The sequence below is a fragment of the Macrotis lagotis genome, chromosome 1 (genome assembly GCF_037893015.1).
Source record: "Macrotis lagotis isolate mMagLag1 chromosome 1, bilby.v1.9.chrom.fasta, whole genome shotgun sequence".
Lineage (NCBI taxonomy): Eukaryota > Metazoa > Chordata > Mammalia > Peramelemorphia > Peramelidae > Macrotis > Macrotis lagotis.
The window spans coordinates 436,081,806-436,108,260 of NC_133658.1; the positions used below are offsets into that span (position 1 = coordinate 436,081,806).

The 26,455-nt window shown below is 37.0% G+C and overlaps 1 long non-coding RNA gene and 1 pseudogene across 3 annotated transcripts in view; one reads left to right on the forward strand and one right to left on the reverse strand.

The window, feature by feature from the left end:
• Window positions 1-26,455, forward strand: part of LOC141506464 (uncharacterized) — a 247,160-nt gene that overhangs the window by 49,813 nt on the left and 170,892 nt on the right. The gene's annotated exons all lie outside the window — the stretch shown is intronic.
• Window positions 8,690-10,860, reverse strand: LOC141506462 (putative RNA-binding protein 18 pseudogene; annotated as a pseudogene).

Below are 26,455 nucleotides of genomic sequence, written 5' to 3' on the forward strand. Positions count from 1 at the left end.
TACCTGCTCTATTAACTGAGATGATTCATATGAATGTTATCAGTATCATTTTTCTATACGTGCAGTTCATCCTCATTAAGTCTCTCATATTTCCCCCCTCTCCTCCAATCTCCATGCTTCACCTGAGTCCTGTATCTGAAGATCAAACCTTCTGTTCAGCTCTGGCCATTCCAAAAGGAACCTTTGAAATTCCCCTGGTTCATTGAAAGTCCATCTTTTTTCCCTGGAAGAGGACATTCAGCCTTGCTGGGTAGTTCATTCTTGGCTGCATTCTAAGCTCTTTTGCCTTCCGGTATATTGTATTCCAAGCCCTACGAGCTTCCAATGTAGTTGCTGCTAAGTCCTGTGTGATCCTGACTGCAGCTCCACGATATTTGAACTGTGTCCTTCTGGCTGCTTGTAATATTTTCTCTTTGACTTGGGAGTTCTGGAACTTGGCTATAATATTCCTAGGGGTTGGTTTTTTGGGATCTCTTTCTCGGGGGGATCGGTGGATTCTCTTCATTTCTATTTTGCCTCTGCTTCTAGAATATCAGGGCAATTTTCCTGTAGTAATTCTTTGAAAATGATGTCAAGGCTCTTTTCCTGATCATGACTTTCAGGTATTACAATAATTTTCAAATTATCTTTCCTAATTCTGTTTTCCATATCATTGTTTTTTCAATGAGATATTTCACATTTTCTTCTAATTTTTCACTTTTTTTGGATTTGAAGTATTGATTCCTGATTTTTGGTAAATTCATCAATCTCCCTGGATTCTATTCTTTGTCTGAAGGTTTTGTTCTCCTCAGAGAGTTTTCTTATCTCTTTTTCCATCTGGCCAATTTTGCTTTTTAAAGCATTCTTCTCCTCAATAACTTTTTGAACTGTTTTATCCATTTGTCCTAAGCTGGTTTTTAGCATGCTATTTTCTTCAGCATTTTTTTGGATTTCCTTGACTAAGCTGCTGACTTCATTTTCATGTTTTTCCTGCATCTCTCTCTTTTCTTTTCCCAGTTTTTCTTCCAACTCCCTCATTTGATTTTCAAAGTCTTTTTTGAGCTCTGTCATAGCCTGGGCCCAATTTCTGTTTTTCTTGGAGTCTTTAGATGCAGGAGCTTGTGCTTCCTCATCTTTAGACTGAGTATTTTGATCCTTCTTGGGCTCATTTGCAAATATTTCTCAATGATCTTCCTCTTGTTTATTTGCTTGTTCATTTTCCCAGCCTAAGCCTGTTTTTTGGGGTGCTTCCTGAGCTTTTGGGACACTCCCACAAGGGTCTCAGTATGTGAAGCTCTGTCCTCCCTCCTGGTCTGTGAATGAACATAAGCGCCCCCCTCTGCCACGGGGCCAAGGTGGGGGGGCCTCTGTTGTTCTGTGGGAGGGCCTAGACTGGGATCAGGATCTGAATGTGGTCAGAGCCCCAGAGTCCTGTTCCAGGGGCAGAGGACAGAGCTCTGCAGTCTCTATCTCTTCTCTCCCCTCCCTCAGATCAATGGGCTCATGCCCTGTGGGCTCCTTCTTACTGGCTCCACCAGCTTCTGTTTCCAGGTCTAGGCTGCCGAAAGACCAAGCTGCTGGCTGTGTGCCCTGAGGGCTGGGCTCCATGTGCTTGCTCTGGCAGAGGTTCCCCGCTGTTCCCCCACTTTGTAGCTGGTGCTCCCTGGGGTGTAACTCAGGAGACTCCCCCGCTGCTATGAGCTGTGGCTCCCAGAGCCCTGGGGCTGCCTCCGGGAGGCTGAAGTTCTTTGGCTCTGGCGGGCCACTCCTCCGGCGGGCCGCCCCTCCGACCTCGAGGGAGCAGAGCCTTTCTGCTCTTTTCCAGGTTACTTTGAGTAGAAGAACTGCCTCACTGGGTCCCTTTGTGGGTTCTGTCTCTCGAAAGTTTAGTTAGAGTCCTTAGGTTATGAGGTTTTATCAGAGAGCGCCTAAGACTCTATCCCTTCATGTCACCATCTTGGCTCTGCCCCCCTGTCTTACTCTTTGTGATTTTATTTAGGGTTTTCTTAGCAAAAGGTAGTAGTGTTTGCTATTACTTTCTCCAACTTACTTTATAGATGAGAAACTGAGGCAAAAAAGAATTAAATGACTTGCCCAGGGTCACACAACTATTGTCTGGGTGGGATTTGAACTCCTGAAGTTGAGTCTTCCTGATTCCAAGATCAGTGGTCTATTTAACTGTGCCACCTTGCTAGCCCCTATTAAGAGCCTACCATGTGCAAAACTCACGGAAAAGTAACAAAAACAAATAAGGTAATCCCTGGCTTCATGGAGTTTACTTTTGATTGTAGGAATGTGATCTACAGATGAAGAACAAAATTATAAGAGATATACAGTTTATTTCCTTAGACTACATGAAATCTAAAGAGAATGAGGAAAGCCTTAATGGAAGAGAGAATAGTGGAAAAGCTGGTTTTAAAGGCTTGTTAAGATCTACTCAATGTGGATTTTGGAGAATAGTATAATCTAGAAAATTACTTCCTGGTTCAGTTTGGAAAATTTCTAACTCCACAGAAGTTTAAAAAAATTAAGCATTTAAAAACAATTTATTTTTATTTATTTAAGGCAGTGGGGTTAAGTGACTTGCCCAAGGTTGCAAAGCTAGGCAATTAAGTGTCTGAGGTCTGATTTGAACTCAGGTCTTTCTGACTCTGGGGTGGATGCTCTATCCACTGCACCACCTAGCTTCCCCCTTGAATGAAGCAGTTTAAAGTTTTATTTCAGAATTGCTTAATAGAAGCCCACAACCCTTTTCTTTCTGTTTTGGAAATAGAATCAAAGAGTCATATTTCATTAACATAATCTCCTTTGGATTGTTTTCTGCATGACAGGGTCACCCTTCAGGGCCTTATCAGGCTTTATGCCTGATGGAAAAATTTTGGTAGAATAGAGATTTGAGAAAAGCCTCAGAAGTCATTCAGTACTCAATATTTATTCATTTTTCTTTGTTCACATCTAAAATCAATTTTATTATACAATCATAAAAATGAATGTGAATATATTCAAACTTTTTTATGATAAAAGATATAACTTGGGGCACAGATAGAGGATATAGCTAGGTGACACAGTGGATGAATTACTAGGCTTAGAGCCAAGAAAGACCTGAGTTCAAATTTAGCCTCATACACTCACTGGCAGTGTGACCCTGGACAAGTCATTTAACCTCTTTCAACCTTAGTTCCCTCCATCTGTAAAATGAAGATTATAATAATAGCACCTACCTCCTAGAGTTGTTTTAAGACTCAAATGAGTCTTGTAATTTGTAAAAGCATTTTGCAGTTCCTGTAATATAGTAGTAGATACTATATAAATGTTAGCTATTATTATTATTATTATATAGTTTAATATTAACAGTTTACAAATCATTATATGTCATCTTCAGATTCCTTTGGCCATTCACATTTTAACAGACATCAAATGCTTTCTATAAGCTTCAATTTCCTAAGTGTAGCATGAGGATTACTAGAGGATCTTTAAGGTTCTTCCAACTCTAAATTTAAAGCATTACTCTCTTTTCTCATTCCTATAGGAGATATAATGTTAAGTAAGACAGAGTCTTTTTTCTCAACAACTCATAGTGATAATGAATGTATCCTGATGAGCCACAATACAAGAAATTAAAGGAAAAATAGCAAGAAAGTTTTACAGTGCTATGTTGTTATTCCCAGAGGAAATACTCCAGGTCTAGGGAGTGGTGTGAGCTAACATGTGAAGACTGGTGAGTACAGGGCATGTTTAGGCAGTCCTGGGGAGTCCAATTTGACTGTAATCAAGGGTGCATATGAGGAGTAAGTTTTAGATAAGACTGGAAAGGTGGGTGGAGCCTAGCTAAGGAGTTTGGAGGATGATGGAAGATTTTTGAGTGAAGGGAGACTGGGGTTGGATGGGTGATATGATTAGAATAGTGATTCAGGATATTTAAGCAGGAACAGAATTTTATGATGGCATGAAGATGACCAAACTGGAGGCAAGAAGACCAACTAGGAGACTGTTTTTATTTTGTTAAAAATCATTAGAAGGGACTAGGGAGTAATGTGGGGTATGTTTGAAATATGTTAATCCAATCAGAGATCTGTTGAGTATTTTATAACCTAGAGAAGAATTAAAATCATGGTTTCTAATTATTTAGCTGAGGATATTCTTCATGCTGATCGATGAGGGTTATAGAGGTTATAGAAGACAGAAGATCACCCAACCATTGGGATATGGTGAAGTTCAGTTTAAACCAATAAGCTTTTAGTGAAATGTCCTGTTAACTTTTTTCTTGATTTTTTTTATTGCTATCTTTTGTAAATTTCTTTCAATACCTCTTTTCCTTCCTCTTCCAGAGAGCTATCCCATATAACAAATAATAACATTTTGAAGAGGAAAAAAGTCAGCAAAACTAATCGATATATCAAAGAATTCTGAAAATATACCCTGTGGATCTTTCATCCAGTGAGGATAACTTCTCATTTCTTTAGGGCAGTTGTGCTTTTGACTTTTAAGGCTTTTTTTGAAACTGATGAGGGGATTTTGTGATTTTGTTTGTTTCTGGGGAATACCTGTCACTGGATACAAAGTCATGGCTTCTTTTCAATATAGGTGGAGTCTGACTGTTTATATTTTCCTTGCCATCTTGGAAAAACCCCAGGTTGTTTTTTTTTTTTAAATTAAAAAAGCGGGTCTCTGGTCAGGAGATGGGAAACTTTGGGGACTTCCCTTTCTTGACCACATTTTCATTTGCCTGAGGTTTTAGAATTCTCAAATTGTACATTTTCCATGTGAGGGATATCGAGGGTAAGAGGTAAGGAAAGATAGCAAAGTTATCTTTGGGCCTCCGAGTTAGGTTTGTCAGACATTGTGTTGCAATCTGAGTTATAGGAATCTCAGTGTGGTCATTTAAAAAGAAAAAAAATATATACTGCCAAAAACCCCTACCTCTGATTCAGATCTGATTCTAGGGCAAGTTCTGGTCATTATTTTAGGGAACCAGTTCTGAAGTCTCAAAACACAATGAAATCATTCTTTTATTTTCTTCAAATATTTTGTAACATTTACAAATACATGTACAATTTTTTAAACATACATTTAAAAAATATTTTAGTTCCAGATTTTCTCCTTTTCCTCTCCCCTCATTGAAAAGGCAAGCAATTTTATATAGGTTATACATGTGCCATCTTGCCAAAACATTTCCATATTAGTCATGTTGCAAAAGAAAACATAGATCAAAAAATAAAACCAAGGAAAAAAAAAGTTTATAAAAGTATGTTTCAATCTGTATTCAGAACCCATCAGTTCTTTCTCTGGAAGTGTATAGTTTTCATCATGAGTACTTCAGAATTTTCCTAGATCATTATATTGTGAGAATAGCTAAGTTATTCATAGTTGATCACTGTACAGTGCTGATATTACTACAAGCAATGTTCTCTTTGTTCTGCTCACTTCACTTTGCATTAGTTCATGTAAGTCTTTCCAGGTTTTTCTGAAAGTATCCTTGTCATTTTTTATTGCACAATAATATTCCATCACTTCAGTAGATTGACTTTTTTTTTTTTTTCAGTTTTTGCAGTGGGGCAGTGGGGTTAAGTGACTTGCCGAAGGTCAGACAGCTAGGTAATTATGAAGTGTTTTTGGTCAGATTTGAACTCAGCTCCTCCTAACTCCAGGGCCAGTGCTCTATCCACTGCACCACCTAGCTGCCCCTTAGATTGACTTTTTGTGGGGTCATTAGCATTCCTTCCCAAAACAAGAAAATGTGATGCCCTCCAAAAGGGACTTTGTTCCAATAAAATATTTAAACTTTCAAAATTATATTATAGTTCACGAAGTATACATCATGGTGATTCTTGCTCTAGACCTATGGGGTGTGTGTGTGTGTGTGTGTGTGTGTGTGTGTGTGTGTGTGTGTGTGTGTGTGTGAGAGAGAGAGAGAGAGAGAGAGAGAGAGAGAGAGAGGGAGAGAGAGAGAGGAGATGAAATGAAATGAAAAGCAATCAATGAGGAAACATTTTTCAAATATCTCTTATGGGTTTCTTGCCCTCCCAGATAATTTAGTAAAATTAACAGAAAAGAAATACAGAGTATCATTTGAACTAAAACTTGAATGGAAACAGAAGTTCCAAGGGGTGAAGGAAATAGGGCAGCTAGCAAAGGCTAGGAGATGGTAGATGGAATGTCATGGATAATAAACAGCAGTAGTGTATGTGAAGAAGAGTACCATCCCAGAAAGAAAAGACTGCAGCCAGATTCTGAAATGCTTTAAAATGCCAAAAAAGAAGCATTTGTTTTTGTCCCAGGGTTTCAGGAATATCAGTTTGGTAGCTGTCTGACTTAGAGGGGGTAGAAGCCAGAGGCAGAAAGACGAATTAGCTTATTTCTGAGGTCCAAATGAAACATGATGACGGCTTGAACTTTCAGGTCACTTATACCCCAATTGGCCTCCTCTACCCATTAGAACTCAGATTATATCTCTGAAATTTTGGGAACTGTTCCTTGAGATTTTTTGCTTTGTCTTGTCTAGAACCGTTCCCCCCCCCCCCCCCCGCCCCATGTCACTTTCTGGCCATTTCCCACCTCCCTTTTCCCCCTCCAAATGGAAATTTCATAAAGGCTGGGACTGTCTTGCTTGTACTTGTAGCTTCAACAATTAGTATGGCACCTAGCATGTAGTAAGTGCATAATAAGTGCTTTTCTTTCATTCATTAGTCAGGATGGTTGTGATGTAAGTACAGGAAAGGAGATGAATATGAAAGATGTTGTAGTGGTATGGACATGATGCTGGGAATAAATGAGAGTGAAGAATCAAGAATGACCTCTAGGTTATGAACTTGAGAGAATGGAAAAATGATGGTACCCTTAATGGAAATAAGGATGTTATGATAAAGGCAGGATTGGGGAAAAGAAAATTAGTTCTGGTTTAGACACATGGAATTTTGAGACTCCTATGCAACATTCATCTTGCTCTGTATAAAAGAGACTTAGAATTGGAGCTCATAGTAGAAAAGAGGGATGGATATGGAGATTTGGCAGGCATTTGCAGAGTGATGGTAGTTGAATGCATAGGTGTTGGTATCAAAGAGTTGTACTGAATCTATAGCTCATGGGCCTTTAGAGGTTTTTGTTTGTGGTGGCCCTAACTGTAGTCAGGTATATTGCCTCTTCTTAGTTCATTTTAATCATAATGAGCTTCAGTTACCAAAAACCTCTTTTCCCATTTAAACACAAAAGTAAACTGATGAATTCAAGATGAGGTAATCCATAGTAGGATGCCCTCTATCATGTTTCTTTGGCCTCTGGTGTTTTCTGACCTGTATTTTAACCACTGATAAGAGATTAGTGAATATGTGCTACTTTCTCATCTTCTCATCTTTTCATATGCCATCTTTGCAGAATACACTATCTCTTTTCACCATCTTGGAGACCTAGGTCCTGTCATGTTGTTTGCCTCATTGTCCCTTTGGCACATTTTGAAATGCTAAATGTACATGTTGTATCGGTCATTAGATTACAGGAGATATCTGGTCTCTTTGTTAAGTAGATCTCACATGGAATCATTAAGCAAATCATCATTTTCATGATCACCACTACCATCAACAACAGTAACAAATAATTATTAAACTTTTATAGGCTAGCTAGGTGGTGCAGTGGATACAGCAACAGCCCTGGAGTCCGGAGGACCTGAGTTCAAATTTGGTCTCAGACACTTAATACTTATCTGACCTTGCAAAAATAACAACAACAAAAAACTTTATTCTGTTAAGAGTTGAGGATAAATTACCTAGCTGTGTGGCCTTGGGCAAGCCACTTACCCCGATTTGCCTTGCAAAAACCTAAAAAAAAAAGAGTTGAGGATAAAAGAAAGGCAAAAATATGGTCTCTTCCCTCAAAGAGCTTACTTTTTTTTTTTTTTTGGTTTTTGCACAGCAATGGAGTTAAGCAACTTGCCTAAGTATCAAGTGTCTGAGGTTGAATTTGAACTCAGGTCCTCTTGACTCCAGAGCTGATGCTCTATCACTCCCAACTAGCTATCCCTACAGCTTACATTTTATTTTATTTTATTTTGTTTTGTTTTATTTTATTTTAGGTTTTTGCAAGGCAAATGGGGTTAAGTGGCTTGCCCAAGGCCACATAGCTAGGTAATTATTCAGTGTCTGAGACCAGATTTGAACCCAGATATTCCTGACTCCAAGGCCAGTGCTTTATCCATTATGCCACCTAGCCACCCCTATTTTATTTTATTTTATTTTATTGTTGATAACATTGCATTTATTCATATAGAGAAATAAGAGTTGCTATGAATCATAACATTGTCTTTAATACAAATAAATAGCTCTGGTTTTTAAAGGAAACAGCTCTATATAATTCAGTCAAATATTCTCAAAATTCCTATTAAAAATAGAAGACTGATTTGCACTAAATAAGTCTTAATTCATCCCAAACCTGCTGGGGATACCATCCATAAGATAATGGTCAAGCAAGCCCTCCCATCTTTCTGAATAGGAAGGGATATCACTTGCACTAACAAGATGTCTTTACTTAATTGCCAATATGTGCTACGTAAAGATAACTCAAGAGACATTAACTAGGAAGCAAACAAATAAACAACCTCCCTCCCCCAACTACACAAGATTTCTTTAAATCTAGTACTTCCTGAAACCATACCATAATGTAGTGAAGTTGCCAAGAAGCTTCATTTCTGATATTCAAAAAATATAGAAAGGCTTGTGTTGCTTTAAAGAACATGCTTTATTATAAAGAAGTAGGGGGTACCTCTTGACCGTAAAGTTAGATGTCAGCCTAAATAAATTAGTGACTTGGAGGAGTGAACAAGCTACTCAATGAAATAATTGGCCAAAATTTACCCCAAATAATTAAAATTGTGCTAGCAGAAACACCATCCCAATTGGCTTCATGGTTACTCAACTTGCTAGTTTATATATCACAAAGACTTCAAAGCCAAATAAAATAGAAAACAAGGTTGGTGATATATATATATATATATGAAAATTTAGTATATTTGCCAGAAAACAGGCTTTCCTTCAAGAGATTTCTTCTAAACAAAGGGAATAAACCCAACTTGTATTATAGACTGTATTCTAGGTTGAGAGTGTAAAGTATAGCTTATTCAGATCAATACAGTAAATTTTAACAGTCATATAGCACTTCTTATCAAAGAAAAACCCTAACAGGCCAATGACTGAAATACCTATTATACAAACTCCCAACTCCTACTCCCTTCCACTTTCCTACCCAAAACCCCCTTGCCCCACAGCACAGCTCAATCTGTTATTAAATTAAGAATGACAGATTAGGAGAGAGGATGTTTGTCAATGTCTTTCTTGGCCTTCATCTTTGCTAAAAAGAGCTATTTCATTTTATTCCTCACCTAGGTGGCCAAAAAAGTAATTCTGAAGAAGGCATTTTCGTGTTATAAAACTCCCTTGGGCAGACTTCTAAGTTTCTCATTAACTCTCTTATAGGTTTTACTAGCTCATTATGCTAAATATTATTTTAAAAAAAGATGCATCCCTAGCTTGACCAAAGGTTTTCAAGACAATTGTTGTGGTGGAAAAACATCGATGTCCTCTAGATTTATCTCCTTTAAAATGTTTTCAGACATCCATTAAACTTTCCTATTTGGAATTTAAAACATGAGAAAAGGAATGCTTAAATAGATTAAGGAACTGCTCTTTTTGGAAAAGAACTTTTTTCATTTTTTTATCTGAGGCATTTCCATACTATAAAACTTTAGGGACACCTCTGAATACAATTAAAAAATAGAATAACAAAAGTAGTCTCTGGTCACCTTCCATCACTGTTCTTGCTGGTGCCCGAAGATGTTGAGGTCATTTAGGCAAAGCAGAATACAAATTTTTCCACCTCCCCCATCCCTACTTTAGAAAATGAGCACTTTGACAAATTTCATTTTCTTGGTTACAACAGTCAGCTTCTCTTTGTCTGGTATATTGTATAACATTTTGGGACTCACAAAATGCAAGCAGTTCAGTCAACTAGAGTATCCCTGTGTTCAAGTCAAAGTTCTGGATGCAATCCAATTTATTCTGGATGGGATTCAATTCTATACATACTTTGGGCAAGGAGTAGCCATAAGAAAAGTTTAAAATGCCATGTTACAAAACTCTAACACTGTGATTGTGCTCTTGAATAGTACCATTTAAATCTACAAAGTACAAAGAGGATTTTAGGTGTATAAAGCAGTTTTCTTTGCTGCTACAGCTCTTCCCCCATCATCTTTGAGACTTCCAAGCAGTTCTCGAGTAAGGACTAGTCCTTTTTTTATCTGGTGATTGAAAATAAGAATAGACAGAGGCTGCTGAATACTCTGCATCAGGGTTTTCGGCCATCATTTTCAGCTTGGCTTCGATTGCTTTTATCTTTGCACTGACCCTTAAGTTGGACTAAGTAGGTTCAGTGCTTGACGATGGCTCAAGACTGATTGGAAGGATTTTGTCATTCTTGTTATGATCATATCTCTTGACTTGGGCATGTGCCCACCGTACCACCAGCTTCTTAGACAGGGCCAGTTTGCCACTGAGACACTGGATTGCTTGCTCTGCTTCCTGTTTGGTTTCAAAGTTGACAAAACAGTACCCTCGGGGTTGTCCTGCCAAAGCACCAGATTTGTGGAAAAGAAAGTCAAATTGCTTTACTTTGCCAAATTTCTGAAGGAGTTTGAGGAGGTGGTACTCTGTGATCTTGGGATCCAGGTTGCCAGTCCATAGCCGATGTCCCTCTTGTAGGGAACCCTCTGAAAGGATAGATGCATTCTCCAGAGGAAGAGTTTTGTTTTCTGCCTCCATTAATCCCCTCTGGGCCCCGGACCGTTCCCTCGGCTGCTCCCGCCGCCAAGGCGGCCAAGGCGGCTAAGGATTCCACCGCCCGACTCCAACTGCCGGGCCCGGACCCGGACCCCGACCTCCCTTCCTCTCCTCTTGGGCTCCGCCACAGAGACCCAGCTTACATTTTAATTACAGGAAAAAAAAAAAAACATGCAAGAAATTGTACAAGGTATGTACAAAGTAGATGGAAGATAATCTCAGAGGGATACTCTGAGGGAAGGATCAAGAAAGACCCCTTGTAAAAGATGGGATTTAAGCTGAGTCCTGAAGGAAGCCAGGGAAATTAGAAGATGGAGATGAGGAGGGAAAACATCAAAACATTCTAGGTATGGGATACTGGAGGTGGAGTGCTATGTGGGAGGAATAACATGAAGACCTTTATTATTTAATGGTGAGTACATGAAGGGGAGTAATGTTTAAGAAAGTGGAAAAGTGGGTAATGGCCAGGTTGCAAAGCGATTTAAAAATCAGAGGCTTTTATATTTGATCCGGGAGTTAATGGTGAGCACTAGAGTTTGAGTATTAGGTTGACATGGTTAGATCTGTGCTTTAGAGAGATTAATTTTATAGCTGAGTGGAGAGTCAAGAAGATCAACCAGAAGGCTAACTCAATAATCTAGAGTGAAAAGATGAGAGCCAAAGTGGTGACAGTGTTAGAGGGAAGAGAGTGCACAGGTGGCAGTATATCTAACAAATACTGTGAAAGTAGAAACAGCAAAACTTGGTGGAAAAATTGATATAGGAGTTGAGTGTAAGAGGCAATTATGTATGTCACTAAGATTGTGAGCATGGATGACTGGGAGGATATTGGTGTCCTTGAAAGTAATAGGAGAGGAGCGGCTAGGTGGCGCAGTGGATTAGAGCCCTGGCCCTGGAGTCAGGAGCACCTGAGTTCAAATCTAGCCTCAGACACTTAATAATTACCCAGCTGTGTGGCTTTGGGCAAGCCGCTTAACCCCATTGCCTTGCAAAAATCTAAAAACGAAAAAAAAAAAAGAAAGAAAGTAATAGGAGAGTTTGGAAGGGTGGGGAAGGGTTTTGGGAAAGTTAATAAGTTTCATTTTGGAAGTGTTTGAATTTGAGATGTCTATGGGACATCCAGTTCAGAATGTCTGAGAAATAGTTGGTGGTTAGACTCTTAAGCTCATGAGAGATTTTTAGGACTGGGCAAATAGATTAGAGTCTAATCTGTAGAAATGATAGTTGAATCTATGGAAGTAAAATGATATAATAAAGGATGAGAAATGAAAATTTTTTATTTAAAAAACATCAAATCAAAATAAAAAACTTACTTCAGTCCCTTTTGTTTTGTGATTTTCCTAAAGCACAGCTGTGCCTATATCTCACACACATGCTCCCACCCACTCACACACACCCAGATACACATCTACACAGTAAACTCCAGTGGCTCATTGCTGCCTGTAGTACCAAATATAAACTCTACTTTTAAACTGTCACAACTTAGCCCCTTCCTACTGTCACAACTGAATTTTAATAGAAGAATAAACTGAGGCAGATCTCTGAACAAGATAATATTTTTTAGCAGGGGCATGCTACCTTTGAATAATTAGACTGATGACTTGTCTCCATTAATGCCAAAGAAGCTAAGCAAGAAGACAGCTCCCTTTTTTGGGGGGGGGGGGTAAAAGAACAAAGAACAGAGCAGGGTAGATGATATCAAAGAATTAAGGCCACATGATTGGTTATAAGAGTTGAGGCCCAGAGAACAAAATGATTGATTGGATGTTTGTTAATTAGGGCCAGCTGTGACTACCTTATCTACTAATCTTAAAATTAAGCAGTGCTCTTTGTGTAGAGGCAGCAAGGTGGCTTAGTAGATAGTTGGGAAGACTCATCTTTTGAAGTTCTAAATCTGACCTCAAACATTTAATTAGCTGTGTGACCCTGGGCAAGTCACTTAGCCCTGTTTGCCTCAGTTTCCTCATCTGTAAAATGAGCTGGAGAAGGAAATGACTCTAGTATCTCTGCTAAGAAAACTCCAAATCCTAAAAATAAAGGGGGGGGGCGGCTAGGTGTTGTGGTGTCATAGTGGATAAAGCACCGGCCCTGGAGTCAGGAGCACCTGGGTTCAAATCCTGTCTCAGACACTTAATAATAATTACCTAGCCGTATGGCTTTGGGCAAGCCACTTAACTCTGTTGCCTTGCAAAAACTTAAAAAAATAAAAAAAAATAAAGCAGGGGCGGCTAGGTGGTGCAGTGGATAAAGCACTGGCCCTGGAGTCAGGAGTACCTGGGTTCAAATCCTGTCTCAGACACTTAATAATTACCTAGCTGTGTGGCCTTGGGCAAGCCACTTAACCCCATTTGCCTTGCAAAAACCTTAAAAAAAAAAACTCCAAATGGGGTCATCAAGAGTTAGACATGACTGAAAAATGACAAAATAATTATTTGAGTCCAGGTATGAGATAGTGGCCCACACTTTTGGACAAAAAGCTAGATGTCTTGGAAGAATAACTTGGTGGAATAAGAATATCAGACCCAAATTCCTTTTAAGGCAGGAGAACTGGATTTTTTAAAACTTGGCCTATTATAGGCCAGCTGAACTCTGCACTAAGTTCAGAGACAAAATACCATGACTTAAGCAGGTATACAGTAAAATCAATTTCTTATAAATAGGATCAATAAGTAAATGAAACAAGATCAATTACAGAACAATAGCATTCTTTTACATTCTTATACCACAGCTTATTCAGTCATTCCCCAATTGATGGGCATCTCCTCAATTTCCAATTCTTTGCCATCACAAAAAGAGCTGCTATAAATATTTCTGTACATATGGATCCTTTCCCCTTTTTTATGATTTCTATGAAATACAGACCTAGTAGTGTTATTCTTGGATCAAAGGATATGCACACTTTTATAGTCCTTTGGGCATAATTCCAAATTACTTTCCAGAATGGTTGAATAAGTTCACAATTTTCACAACTCTACCAAAAATACTTTTCCTTTTCTGTAATATTAGCTAATCATAAGTGTGAGATGATATCTCAAAGTTGTTTTATTTTATATTTCTCTAGTCACTAGGTATTTAGAACATTTTTCATATGCCTATAGATTGCCTTGATTTCTTTATCTGAAAAATTATCTGTTCATATCCTTTGACCATTTCTGGCTTCTATTTTCATAAATTTGACTCAGTTCTCTATATATTTGAGACATTAAGCCTTTATCAGAACATTGGCTATAAAAATTGTTTCTCAGCTTTCTGATTTTTTTTACTAATCTTAGTTGCATTGGTTTATTTGTCCAAAATATTTTTAATTTTATTACAATCAAATTTATCCATTTTGCCAGACTGTTTTCTATCTTTCATTTCTTCTCCTCTCCATACATCTGGAAGGTAAACTATTCCTATCTCTCATAATTAACTTGTGGTATTACCCTTTAAATCTAAATCATGTACCTATTTTGACCCTATCTTGATATAGGGTGTAAGATGTTGGTCTTTGTCTAATTTCTGCCATACTATTTTCTAGTTTTTCCAGCAGTTGTCAAATAGTGAATTCTTATCTCAAAAGAGACTAGAGTCTTTGGGTTTATCAAAAAATAGAGATCTATCATTATTTACTACTATGTCTTATATGTATAATCTATTCCATTGATCCATCACTCTATTTCTTAACCAGTACCAAATAGTTATGATGACTGTCATTTTATAATATAGTTTTAGATCTGGAAATAGTTATGATGATTGTCATTTTATAATATAGTTTTAGATCTGGTATGACTTGATACCTTCATTTTCATTTCTTTTCATTAATTTCCATGATAGTCTTGACCTCTTTTTCTTCCAAATGAATTTGCTCCTATTCTTTCTAGCTCTATAAAATAAATTTTTGGTAATATGATTGGTATGGCACTGAATAAGTAGATTAATTTATAGCTGTCATTTTTACCATATTGGCTCAAACTACCCACGAGCAGTTGATATTTTTCCAATCATTTAGATCTGACTTTATTTGTAGGAAAAATGTTTTGTAATTATATTCATATAGATCCTGGGTTTTATCTTGGCAGTATATTCCCAATTATTTTATATTATCTACAGTTACATTAAGTGGAATTTCTCTTTCTATCTCTTGCTGTTGGGCTTTGTTGGTAATTTATAGAAATCCTAATGCTTTATGTGATCTCATTTCATATCCTGCAACTTTGCTAAACTTGTTAATTTGGTTTTTTATTTAAGCATGGTCTCTGGAAATGTAGAAGAAATTATATTTATTAGCTGCCTTAGTATCTGAGCCAAGCATTGTGGGTTACCTGAGAAACTTTGTTGAACCACTTCCTTCTATGTGAATATGCTATTGGGAGGACAACTATAACATCATGATGGGAAATCAAGAAGCATAGGGAGACAGGAAGGCACTCTTGGAATATAGGGCATCATATAAATTGACTAGAGGAAGTCAAATTTATCATGTTCTATTAGAAAAGATTCAATTGAACAAATACTTACCAAGCATCTGCTATCCAGACTTTGTTTGAAAATCTTCAGTGATTTCTAGTAATGGGGTACCCACTGTCTTCCACTCTATGATAAATTTAAAACAAACCTCTCTACTAATTAAAGTTATCTTCTGAAAATACTGCCACATCAGCTATCCATCTTAGTTTTGCGACTTGGAGTAAAGCAGGAAAAAAACCTAATGATGCTTCAATTTGATTGCCCTTTAACTATTTTAGGACAAAACAATCATATGCCCCTACGTCTTTATCTTCAGGTTAAACATTCTGAGTTACTTCAGTAGTCTCTCCTATGGTCAATTCTTATTGGACTCTGCTTTGTTTGTCATTGCCCTTACGAAAATTTGTCACTCAAGCTGAACAAAGTATTTTAAATGTGGTTTCACCAGAGCAAATAAGAGCAGAACTAACATCTCCCTTATCTCTGGACACTGCTTTTCTTTAATTAAAAAAAATTATTTTTTGAAGTAGAAAATCAACAAACACAAATATTTCAAAATGTACACAAAGAAGACCAGAATGTGGGGATTATATGTGACTTAGTGAATCCATTACATTCAGCTTATTTTTCTCAAATATATATTAAATTCAGCTTTATAATATCAGCATTTTCCTGCTTATCTATTTTCCCTTCCAAACTTCCTTACACACTCTTCTGTATTAGTTTTTAAATGTTTTATTGTTAATCTTTTCTTCTCTTTTATGTATTCATTCATTTATTTATTTTTATTTTTGTAAGGCAGTGGGGTTAAATGACTTGCCCGAGGTCACCCAGCTAGGTAATGAGTGTCTGAGGTCAAATTTGAACTCAGATACTCCTGACTCCAGGGTCAGTGCTCTATCCATTGCATGACTACACTATTCTTACCCTAATCTGTCCTCCCCCTCCCCCCCCAAAAGCCCATACTTTTAATAAGTATATGTTTGATGCAACATTTACAGTCTATTACTTTTTCACCAAGAGATGAGAGGCAGGCATGCTTCCTCATCAGTTTTCTGGAGCGGTAGTTGATCATTTTCTTGTATTTGTTGTAGACATTGTATAAATAATTCTTATTTCATTCTGAATCAGTTTATGCAAGTCTTCACAAATTTCTCTGAATCTTTTTAATAATTTCTTATGACAGCATTCTGTTATTCTTATATAATAATTAATTAGTTCAGCCATTTTGGGGATTATTTTTGCTATAACAAAAAATGGTGCTATAAAATATTGTTTCACAATGGATCATTATCCTCTTTCAAGGTATCTCCTTTCATTCTCCTACAATTTTTTTCTATCATCTTTCATAAATATATCTATTTGAAGCTTTATTGTGGTTCATAATTTTCCTTCACATTCTTGACCTTTTGTTTGTACAGATTAATTTTATTTAATTATTATTATTATTATTATTATTTATTAATTTTTTAAGTTCAGCAAAGTAATTTGTTGGTAGGTTTGATGAGTATGTCATGAATCTGCATATTAATTTAGATAGTATTGTCTTTTTATTATATTAACATAGCATAATCGTGAGCAATTAATTTCTTTCCAATTATTTTCTTTATCATTTTCTTTTTCAGAATTGTTTTTAGTATAATGCTCCATTATTATTTTCTTTAATAAAATAACCCCTTTTTTCTCCTGTGACCTTTTCATTGTTCCACCAATTCTTTCGGATTGAATTAATTTCCATTTGTTTGAATCATTTTTTTCAGAGGACCTCAATTATAATTTTTTTACTGTATTGACATTCACAGCTGATCATCATATAATAATGCTCTTATTGTGTAGAAAGTTCTCCTGGTTCTTCTCACTTTACTGTACATCAGTTTTTTAACTCTTTCCAGGTATATCTGAAATCATTGCTTGTCATGTATTACAGCTCTATAATATTCCATTATAATCACATATCAGAACTTGTTCAGCCATTCCCCAACTGGTGGACATCTCTTCAATGGAAAGATAGTTTGAGGTTAGGAAAGATAGGTTGTGAATAGCTTTAAATGTCAAACAGAAGTATTTATAACTTTAGAATGTAGCTAGTGAGAACCTGAACTTGGATGATGGTAGGTCCAAGAAATCTGTAGAGATAGAAATGAGAAGGTTTGGCAACTGATTGGATGTATAAGGTGAGAGAAACCAAGAAATAGAAGGTAGAGAAGTGTAGAGTCTTGAGTTTTGTATTGAAAATAAAATATTTCTATATAACTGGTCCTTTCATCAGGAATGCTTGAAAGTACTCTTGTCTTGTTAAATGTTTATGATTTTCCCCTACAGAATTATATTCACTTTTCTAGATAAGTGATTTCTTGGGTGTAATGCTAACTTCTTTGCCTTCCATGACTTGCCCAAGGTCACCCAGCTAGGTAATGAGTGTCTGAGGTCAAGTTTGTTTTTTAATGTAGCAGATGCTAAATCTTGAGTTAGCCTGAAAGGGCTTTATAATATTTGAATTGCTTCTTTGTGACTGCTTGTGATATTTTCTCCTTTATTTGGCAGCTCTGAAATTTACTATTTCTTGGGGGGAAGTTTTCATTTTGAGATCTTTTTCAGGAGGTGATCAGTAGATTCTTTCAATTTCTATTTTATCCTGCAGTTCTCAGATATCAGGCTAGTTTTTGGATAATTTATTGAAAGATGATGTTCAGACTCTTTCTTGGATCATGGCTTTCAGGTAGTCCAGTATCTCTTCTGATTAGTTTTCCAAGTCAATTGTTTTTTCAATATTTCCCATTTTCTTCTTTTTTTAAATTCTCTTAATTTTGTTTAATTGTTTCTTGATATCTCATGAAGTCATTAACTTCTCGCCCAATTTTTCTTTTGAAGAAGTACTTTTCTTTTGTGAAATTTTGTACTTTTTCATTGTCATTTCTACTTAAGTGAATTTTTGCATATCTTTTATCATTTGGTCTATTGTTTTTCCTTTAAATGTTTTCTTTTGTATTTTTTGTGCCTCCTTTACCAAGCTGTTGATTTTTTTCATGATTTTCTTGTATCATTCTAATTTCCTTTCCCAATTTTCCTTCTATTTCTTTTTTATTCTTCCAAGAAATCTTTTGGAATCTGAGACCAATTTACATTATTCTTTAAGGCTTTGCACATAGCTGCTTTGATTTTGTTGTTTTTCTTATGAATTTATGTTTTGATCTTCACAGGCACCATAGCAACTGTATATGTTCAGGTTCTTTTTGTCCCTTTATTGTTTGCTCATTTTTTCAACCTATTTCTTGACTTTTAAATTTATGTTAGAGTTGGGTTCTGTTCCTCAGGTGTTCCAAGCTTCAGTTTTTCCATGCTGCTTCAGAATTAGTTTGGCAGTAAGAGAGTGGGCCAGTAGATTTTTAAGTTTTCTTTTCCTTCAAGGTGATCTGCTGTAGGGAGAGGTGTGCTCTCTGCTCTCCTGACCTCTGTGAGTGACCTCAAGCATTCTTTTATATCCTGGGATTGTGACCAGGGTCACTGTTCCTGGAGTATGCCTCCTTGCCCTGAGACTGCCACCTGGAACCCCATTTGGACAATGCAACAGTCCTGCTCCCAGTGCCCATAAAGAGTCCCCTGTAATCTCCTAATGATGTTATCTGACTGGGGAGCTCTGGAAGCCACTGCTGCAAATTCAGTTGCCCTGAAGGCCTACACTTGACTGTGCTCCCCGCCCCCCCCCAGGGAGACAGACCTTTCTGCCAGGTTTCCAAGTTGTTTTGGACTGAAGAATTGTTTCACTCTGTCTTTTGTTCACCACTACAGAATTCATTTAATGTTGTTTGGAGGGGAATTTGGAAGAGCCCAGCAGAGTCCCTGCTTTACTCTGCCATCTTGACTCTTCCCCTTCCCTTTCTATTTTGTTTTGTTTTAGGTTTCTGCAAGGCAAATGGGGTTAAGTGGCTTGCTCAAGGCCACATGACTAGGTAATTATTAAGTGTTTGAGACCGGATTTGAACCCAGGTACTCCTGACTCCAGGGCCAGTGCTTTATCCACTTTGCCACCTAGTCGCCCCTCCCCTTCCCTTTCAATCCCAAGTAAAGATCCTATCTCTTCTTTGATATAATTTTTTCCTTTGTAGCTTTTTTTAAAAGTCCTTTCTGTATTTTACTTTCTTTGCCAGTCCCAGTTCATGCTGAGCTTTAGCATTCTGACATTATTTACAATGAAGATGCTATCTTTTTAATAGTCATCTTTTTTAACCTGACCTTGCTTCCATTTTTATCATATTTCTGTTTAAGATACCAGTTGGTTGATGTGTTCCCTGTATATCCATGTGTGTTTCTCTAGACAAATTCCATTTTTTTCCTTGTCATTGGAATTATTTCCCTTTATGACTTCAGAATTCATCTTTGTTCATCTCCCATCCCTTCAGGGTTGGTTTTCCCTTAAAGTATTTTATTCCAAGGAGTCCTATCTGCCTTTGCTCTGAACCATTTAAAATCTGATCTCTCAAAATCTGTAGTACTTGCCCAACTATGCACAAGCATCTTCTCTATCTTAAACTCTGCAAAGGAGTGATCACTTCTCCCAGGATTTTTATCATTTTCACTGCAACAAATAATTCTTCCCTGAGTGAGAAACAAATTCAGATTTTCTTTATGGGTTTTTCAGCTTTTTGAAAGATGAAATGATCACTAAGGAAAGTAAAAAATTTATTTATTGCTCTGCTTTGGCAGAAAAGAATAAGTTCTCTAGCAAAGGTTTAAAAACTTTTAAGTCCCCCATGCTTACTATATTATGCCTCTGTGCTACTCTTGTCATCTGTTTCCCAGACTCTAGTAGTTCAGAGCCCTCAGATTTATCAAATACTGTACTATTATGTTTAATGGCATCTCGGTTTGTGTTCCTAATCTATTCCATTGATCAACTTTTTTATTTTTTAATCGGTATCAAATGGTTTTGTTGATTACTGCTTTCTAGAATATTTAAAATTTTAATATTGCTAGTCTCTCTTTCTCTTAAGGAAAAATTTTTTAGCCAAACAAGGGACAGTGAAAATCATTTAATCATTTTGAATCTAAAAAATTTAAGAGTTTTTGCATGAATAAACCAGTAAAGCACTGCAAATCAAATGACAACATGTTTTATAGCAATAGAAATTCAGATTAAAACAATTCTGCAGTTGACGGACAAATTGACAGATGATTATCATCACAGTTGAAGAAACAAGAGAATAGGAAGAAAGTCAAACTGCAGGGGGCATCTTGATGGCACAATAAATGAAGCACCAACCCTGGAGTCAAGAGAACCTGAGTTCAAATCTGGCCTCAGACACTTAATACATACTTAGCTGTGTGACCTTGGGCAGGTCATTTAATCCCATCACCTTGTGCAAAAAAAAAAAAAGAGAAAAAGAAAAAGAAAGTCAAACTACTTCACTATATTTGGAACCGTTTTTATTAATTATTCTATATTTGAATTTGGAATTCTGCAAGAAAAATGGCAGACATGGCAATATCCTTTGCTTAATGGCCCTCCTGGGCAGATACCTCAAAGATGTCTAAGACAGAAACAAAAAAATTGAACCAACATTGACAACAACATTGTAAATTTTAAAAGATCACAAAAAGAAGTCAAACTATGCATAACTGAAAAACCAGGAAAGATCTCAAGGAACAGATAATAAAATTTGCAGTGATAGATTAGCACAATGTGACTGAAAAGGAGTGGTCAGAGAGGTCTAAGAAAAGAGTGAATGGTGTCACTGAGGAGAGAGAGAGTATTTAGAAGAAGGTGGTTGCCATCTTTTACTGCTCTACAGGGGTAGAAACTGCAGAGAGGTCAAGAAGAATGAGGAATGAGAAAAGGCCATTTGATTTGGTAGTTAAAAAGATCACTGGTAACTTTTCAAAGAGCCATTTTGAATTGAGTGATGAAGTGGAAAAACAGATTGCAAAGGATTGAGAAGTAAGAGGAGAGGAAGTGGAGACAAAGAGTATAGTCTTTTTTTTTTTTAGTGAATTTTTTTCTTTTTTTTTTTATTAAAGATATTATTTGAGTTTTACAATTTTCCCCCAATCTTGTTTCCCTCCCCCACCCCCACCCCACAGATAGCACTCTGGCAGTCTTTACTTTGTTTCCATGTTTTACCTTGATCCAATTTGGGTGTGATGAGAGAGAAATCATATCCTTAAAGAGAACAGAATTCTCAGAGGTAACAAGATCAGACAATAAGATATCTTTTTTTTTTCCAAATTAAAGGGAATAGTCCTTGTACTGTGTTCAAACTCCACAGCTCCTTATCTGGATACAGATGGTACTCTCCCTTGCAGACAGCCCAAAATTGTTCCCAATTGTTGCACTGATGGAATGAGCAAGTCCTTCAAGGTTGAACATCACTCCCATGTTGCTGTTAGGGTGTACAGTGTTTTTCTGGTTCTGCTCATCTCACTCAGCATCAGTTCATGCAAATCCCTCCAGGTTTCCCTGAAATCCTGTCCCTCCTGGTTTCTAATAGAACAGTAGTGTTCCATGACATACATATACCACAGTTTGCTAAGCCATTCCCCAATTGAAGGACATTTACTGGATTTCCAATTCTTTGCCACCACAAACAGGGCTGCTATAAATATTTTTGTACAAGTAATGTTTTTACCCTTTTTCCTCATCTCTTCAGGGTATAGACCCAGTAGTGGTATTGCTGGGTCAAAGGGTATGCACATTTTTGTTGCCCTTTGGGCATAGTTCCAAATAGCTCTCCAGAAGGGTTGGATGAGTTCACAGCTCCACCAACAGTGTAATAGTGTCCCAGATTTCCCACATCCCTTCCAACAATGATCATTATCCTTCCTGGTCATACTGGCCAATCTGAGAGGTGTGAGGTGGTACCTCAGAGAAGCTTTAATTTGCATTTCTCTAATAATTAATGATTTAGAGCATTTTTTCATATGGCTATGGATTACTTTGATCTCCTCATCTGTAAATTGCCTTTGCATATCCTTTGACCATTTGTCAATTGGGGAATGGCTTTTTGTTTTAAAAATATGACTCAGTTCTCTATATATTTTAGAAATGAGTCCTTTTGTCAGAATCATTAGTTGTAAAGATTGTTTCCCAATTTACTACTTTTCTTTTGATCTTGATTATATTGGTTTTATCTGTGCAAAAGCTTTTTAATTTAATGTAATCGAAATCATCTAATTGGTTTTTAGTGATGTTCTCCAACTCTTCCCTAGTCATAAACTGTTCCCCTTTCCATAGATCTGACAGGTAGACTAATCCTTGATCTTCTAATTTGCTTATAGTATTGTTTTTTATGTCTATGTCCTGTAACCATTTGGATCTTATCTTAGTAAAGGATGTGAGGTGTTGGTCTAATCTAAGTTTCTTCCATACTAACTTCCAATTATCCCAGCAGTTTTTATCAAAGAGGGAGTTTTTATCCCAATAGCTGGACTCTTTGGGTTTATCAAACAGCAGATTATAATCCTCTCCTGCTTTTACACCTAGTCTATTCCTAGATAGTCTTTTCAATTTGACTGTGAAAGGGATGAGATCTATATAGGATAATAGTTTGAGGGGATGGTAGGGTCTAGTGAAAGCTTAAAGATGGGAGATATTTTGCATTTGTAAACATTAGAAAAAGAACTGTTCATAAGAAGAGATTGATGATTGAAGAAGAGAAATTGATTAGGGGGATAATCTGGAGACAAAGGGGAATCTAATGAAGGGTATAAGTTGAGTTGGCCTTGATAAGGAGACTGATATAAAGGAGTCAAATGGGAAGTGATGTCAAAGGATTTTGAGAATAGAGAAGTTGGGTTTTTTTCCTAGTCAGAAAACACAAATATCCTAAAACAAAGGCATTTCATGAAGTAGCATAGTAAGAAAAGTAGCAATAGAATATAGCTTCTGTTCCATGACATTGAGGCATATTTCCCACGCACATCTTCATAGGAAAAGTTTAGGGATCATGTTGAAGGGGGCAAGTAGGAAACACCTGTCTAAGAGCAGGTTTTAGTAGGAACATCTGTGACAGGATCATGCAGAGAGGAGCAGTTCATGCTTCTGATGTCATTGTGCTGAGGCTCTATGTCTGTCTCCTGCTAGGCACTTCTTTAGGTTGAACTTGGTTTCTGACCATTATCTCCTGCTCTTTGTTGGTTATTGCTTGTCAGCTAGTCCTTGCTCCTCTTTTTCTACTGAATTTCAGCTGGGATACTCAGTTAAAATACCATTTCTTCCCCATAAACAGAATAGTGAGCTTTACCAAAATCTTTCTATTGGCTGACCCCCTCCCCCCACCAGAGCCCTCTTTTTAAAAGGCAGAATCCTCAGAAAGCCTATGCTTTGACTGGAATGAAAGACAACCTCAGTTTCATTCCCTAAAGGGAGCTTTTAGAGTCTTTGCCTCCAAAGACCAAGCACTTTTTGGGCAGAAACTTAATCAATTTGAGACACTCAGTCATTGAGACTGTCTTTGAACTACTTGTTTTGTACTGCTTGAAGGAACCATCTAACAATTGAATTAATGTCCCTTTCTCAAGTTTCTTTTTGACCTAGAGTTAGAAAGCCCCCTTTAATTTCTTTTAATTCCTGATTACCAACTTGTGTCTTCTTTAAATCAACATAAAGAGCCCGTTCAATATTAGGGCTGCCAAATCCTTTGGGTTCTTCTATACAAATGAATCTGAACAAGCACAAAAGCTAAGCTAAGAGGACAGTGTAATTGGCTGGCACTATAATCCTGGCTCTTATTCCTGGTTGTAGTATATACATGGGGTGGTGACATGCCTCAGTAATTTTGAGCAGGGTTCCCTCAAATCTCATTTTTTTTTTAATCTGGGAGGAATTATTTGGGTGGGAGACAAGGGGGATGTCAGTTTGCTGTATGTTTATTTAAGGTACATATGGATGGAATGAATCATGTGTTGCTTCTAAACAGCTGGAAATTTTTTTTGGCTTGGTGTTTGAACTGCAAATTTTAAACTTGAGGTTGAGCTCTCTTGTATTCCTTCTTGGCCAGCATTTTTCAGAAAGCATTTTGTGATTCCCAGTCCAGAAGGGGAAACATAGGGGATTTTTTTTTAGAACTAGAGTGGTTTTTAAAAGCAATATAGGGGATTTTGGAAAATGATGCAACCTTGGTTTATTGTAGCAGTTGTTTTGGGGTTAACTTCTGCAATACAAAACTCCTCTAGTTCATTTTGATGACTCAGGTATTGAAGAATTTTTCTGCCTTGGAGCCAATGAGATAATTAACAAATAATGTTACTGTTATCCTTCAGTTTGGACTAAGTGTCTAAGTCTGGTTTGCTAGGCAGTTCTACAGGGCTCCAGTCATTGATTAGAATTTGATAGCAAAAAAGGGAGTATCAAAATACTCTGCCTCCAGATCAGTTCAAAGAGATCTTTGTGACCACTCTTATAACCTCCTCCCATTTATGTCATGGAAGTGATGCCTGTGATTCAAATGGGGATCATAAATACACTCTCACACATCAGATATACCATTTCACTTTTAAAGCTTGAAGATTATTTTAATCACAGTTCTTGTGCTACATGGAGCACCCTTTCATACCACATAAAAATACTTTTTCTTTTCTTTTAGTCTAACTACTCATTTGTGTTGGAAAGTCAACCTTTGAAGGACAAAGCTTGTATTTTTGTCAGAGTGCATTTGCTCAGGTCCAGTGTCAACCTGGCTCATTCCTCTGCCCTAATAGCTATTAGCTCCTGTATGACTGAAGTTAGCTTTTTTACTAAGAGGCTAAAAATTTTTGATTATTGCTTTGAACAACCACACCGAGTTTCTGTTTTCCAAACTAAGAGACATTCCTCTCCATATACCCTGCTTCATCAGGACCATGGTTGGGGGTCTGTTGATATGCAGTTTTTATATATATACTGTAGTGGTGGCTTAATATCCTTTCTACTGGATATTCTGATTTCATGACTGTTTTGGGAGGCCTCTCCTAAGCTGATGATTCATATCCAGGTGGGTGTGTTCTGCTTTGTAAATGTAGCCACTGCCTTGATCTCTGAGAGATAGCTCTTATTAGAATTTGAAGGCAATTCTTTGTCCAGAGCAGTATCTGATCCAAAAAATTTTTATTAATATGCCATTCTTGACACTGTTCAGATTTAATTAGACAGTTGCTCTTTAGGGAGCCTTCAAAGAGCATTAGTAAACAGAGAACCACTGAGTGGTGTGGTATTAGCATTTTATATGAGGTCTGGGAGTAGTGAGCTTTTGAGGAATAGTAAAGAAAGGAAATTTAGATCTCATGATGACTGTTTTGACTCATTTAACTTTGAACTCAGTGAACTAAATAAGCTATATCAACCTCCCATACCATCAGCTCAACCAGAATAAAATATAATTGGGAAATAATGTCAATATGTAACCAGTAGAGAACAATTTCTATTTGAGTTTGACACCATAGATTTAAATGTTCTTTTCTTTTTTGTGACCTCTGACTTTTCCAAATTCATCTTGTTCAGGTCTACTAGAGTTGAAAACAGAGAGGACTGGAAATCAAAATGAACCCACCATTAATTCCAGCTCTATCATTCAGTAGTTTTGGGGTCTCTCAAACTCAGTATGTCCAAAACAACTTATTATCTTCTCCCCTTCCACCCTCCCCACCCAACCCAACACTCTTTAAAACTTCCTTTTTACCATGGATACTATGATCTTCCTATTTTCATATGTTCCCAATCTTGGTGACATCCTTGACCTCTCATTCTCAACTCACATAACCAACTCGATACCAGACCTTCTTTGATCACCTCCCATCTTTATGCTCTCCCTAGTTGGTCTCCCTGTCCCAGATCTCTCTCCACTTGAATCCATTCTTGTTTTAGCTCTCTGTAATGAAGATCAAATCATGTAAGCATTCTTTCTACTCAATAAATTGCAATGACCTCATTTTACCTTTAGAATCAAATATAAATGATTCTTTTTGATGTTAAAAGCTATTTACCTCCTGGTCATCATTTAATGCACATTATAGTCCATCCAGGCTGGACCTCTTGCTGAACTTCATTTATGGCACTCTATCTTCCATCTCTTCCTCCTTCCTAGAAAGCACTCTACTTCTTTGATTCTCTGGTTTACTTTTAGACTTAGCTTAAACACCACTTTGTACATGAAACCTTTCTAGATCCCCAGAGCTGACAGTAGTTCCCTATTCCCAAGAAAAAAAAATTATCTTATATTTTATTTTTACCAATAAAT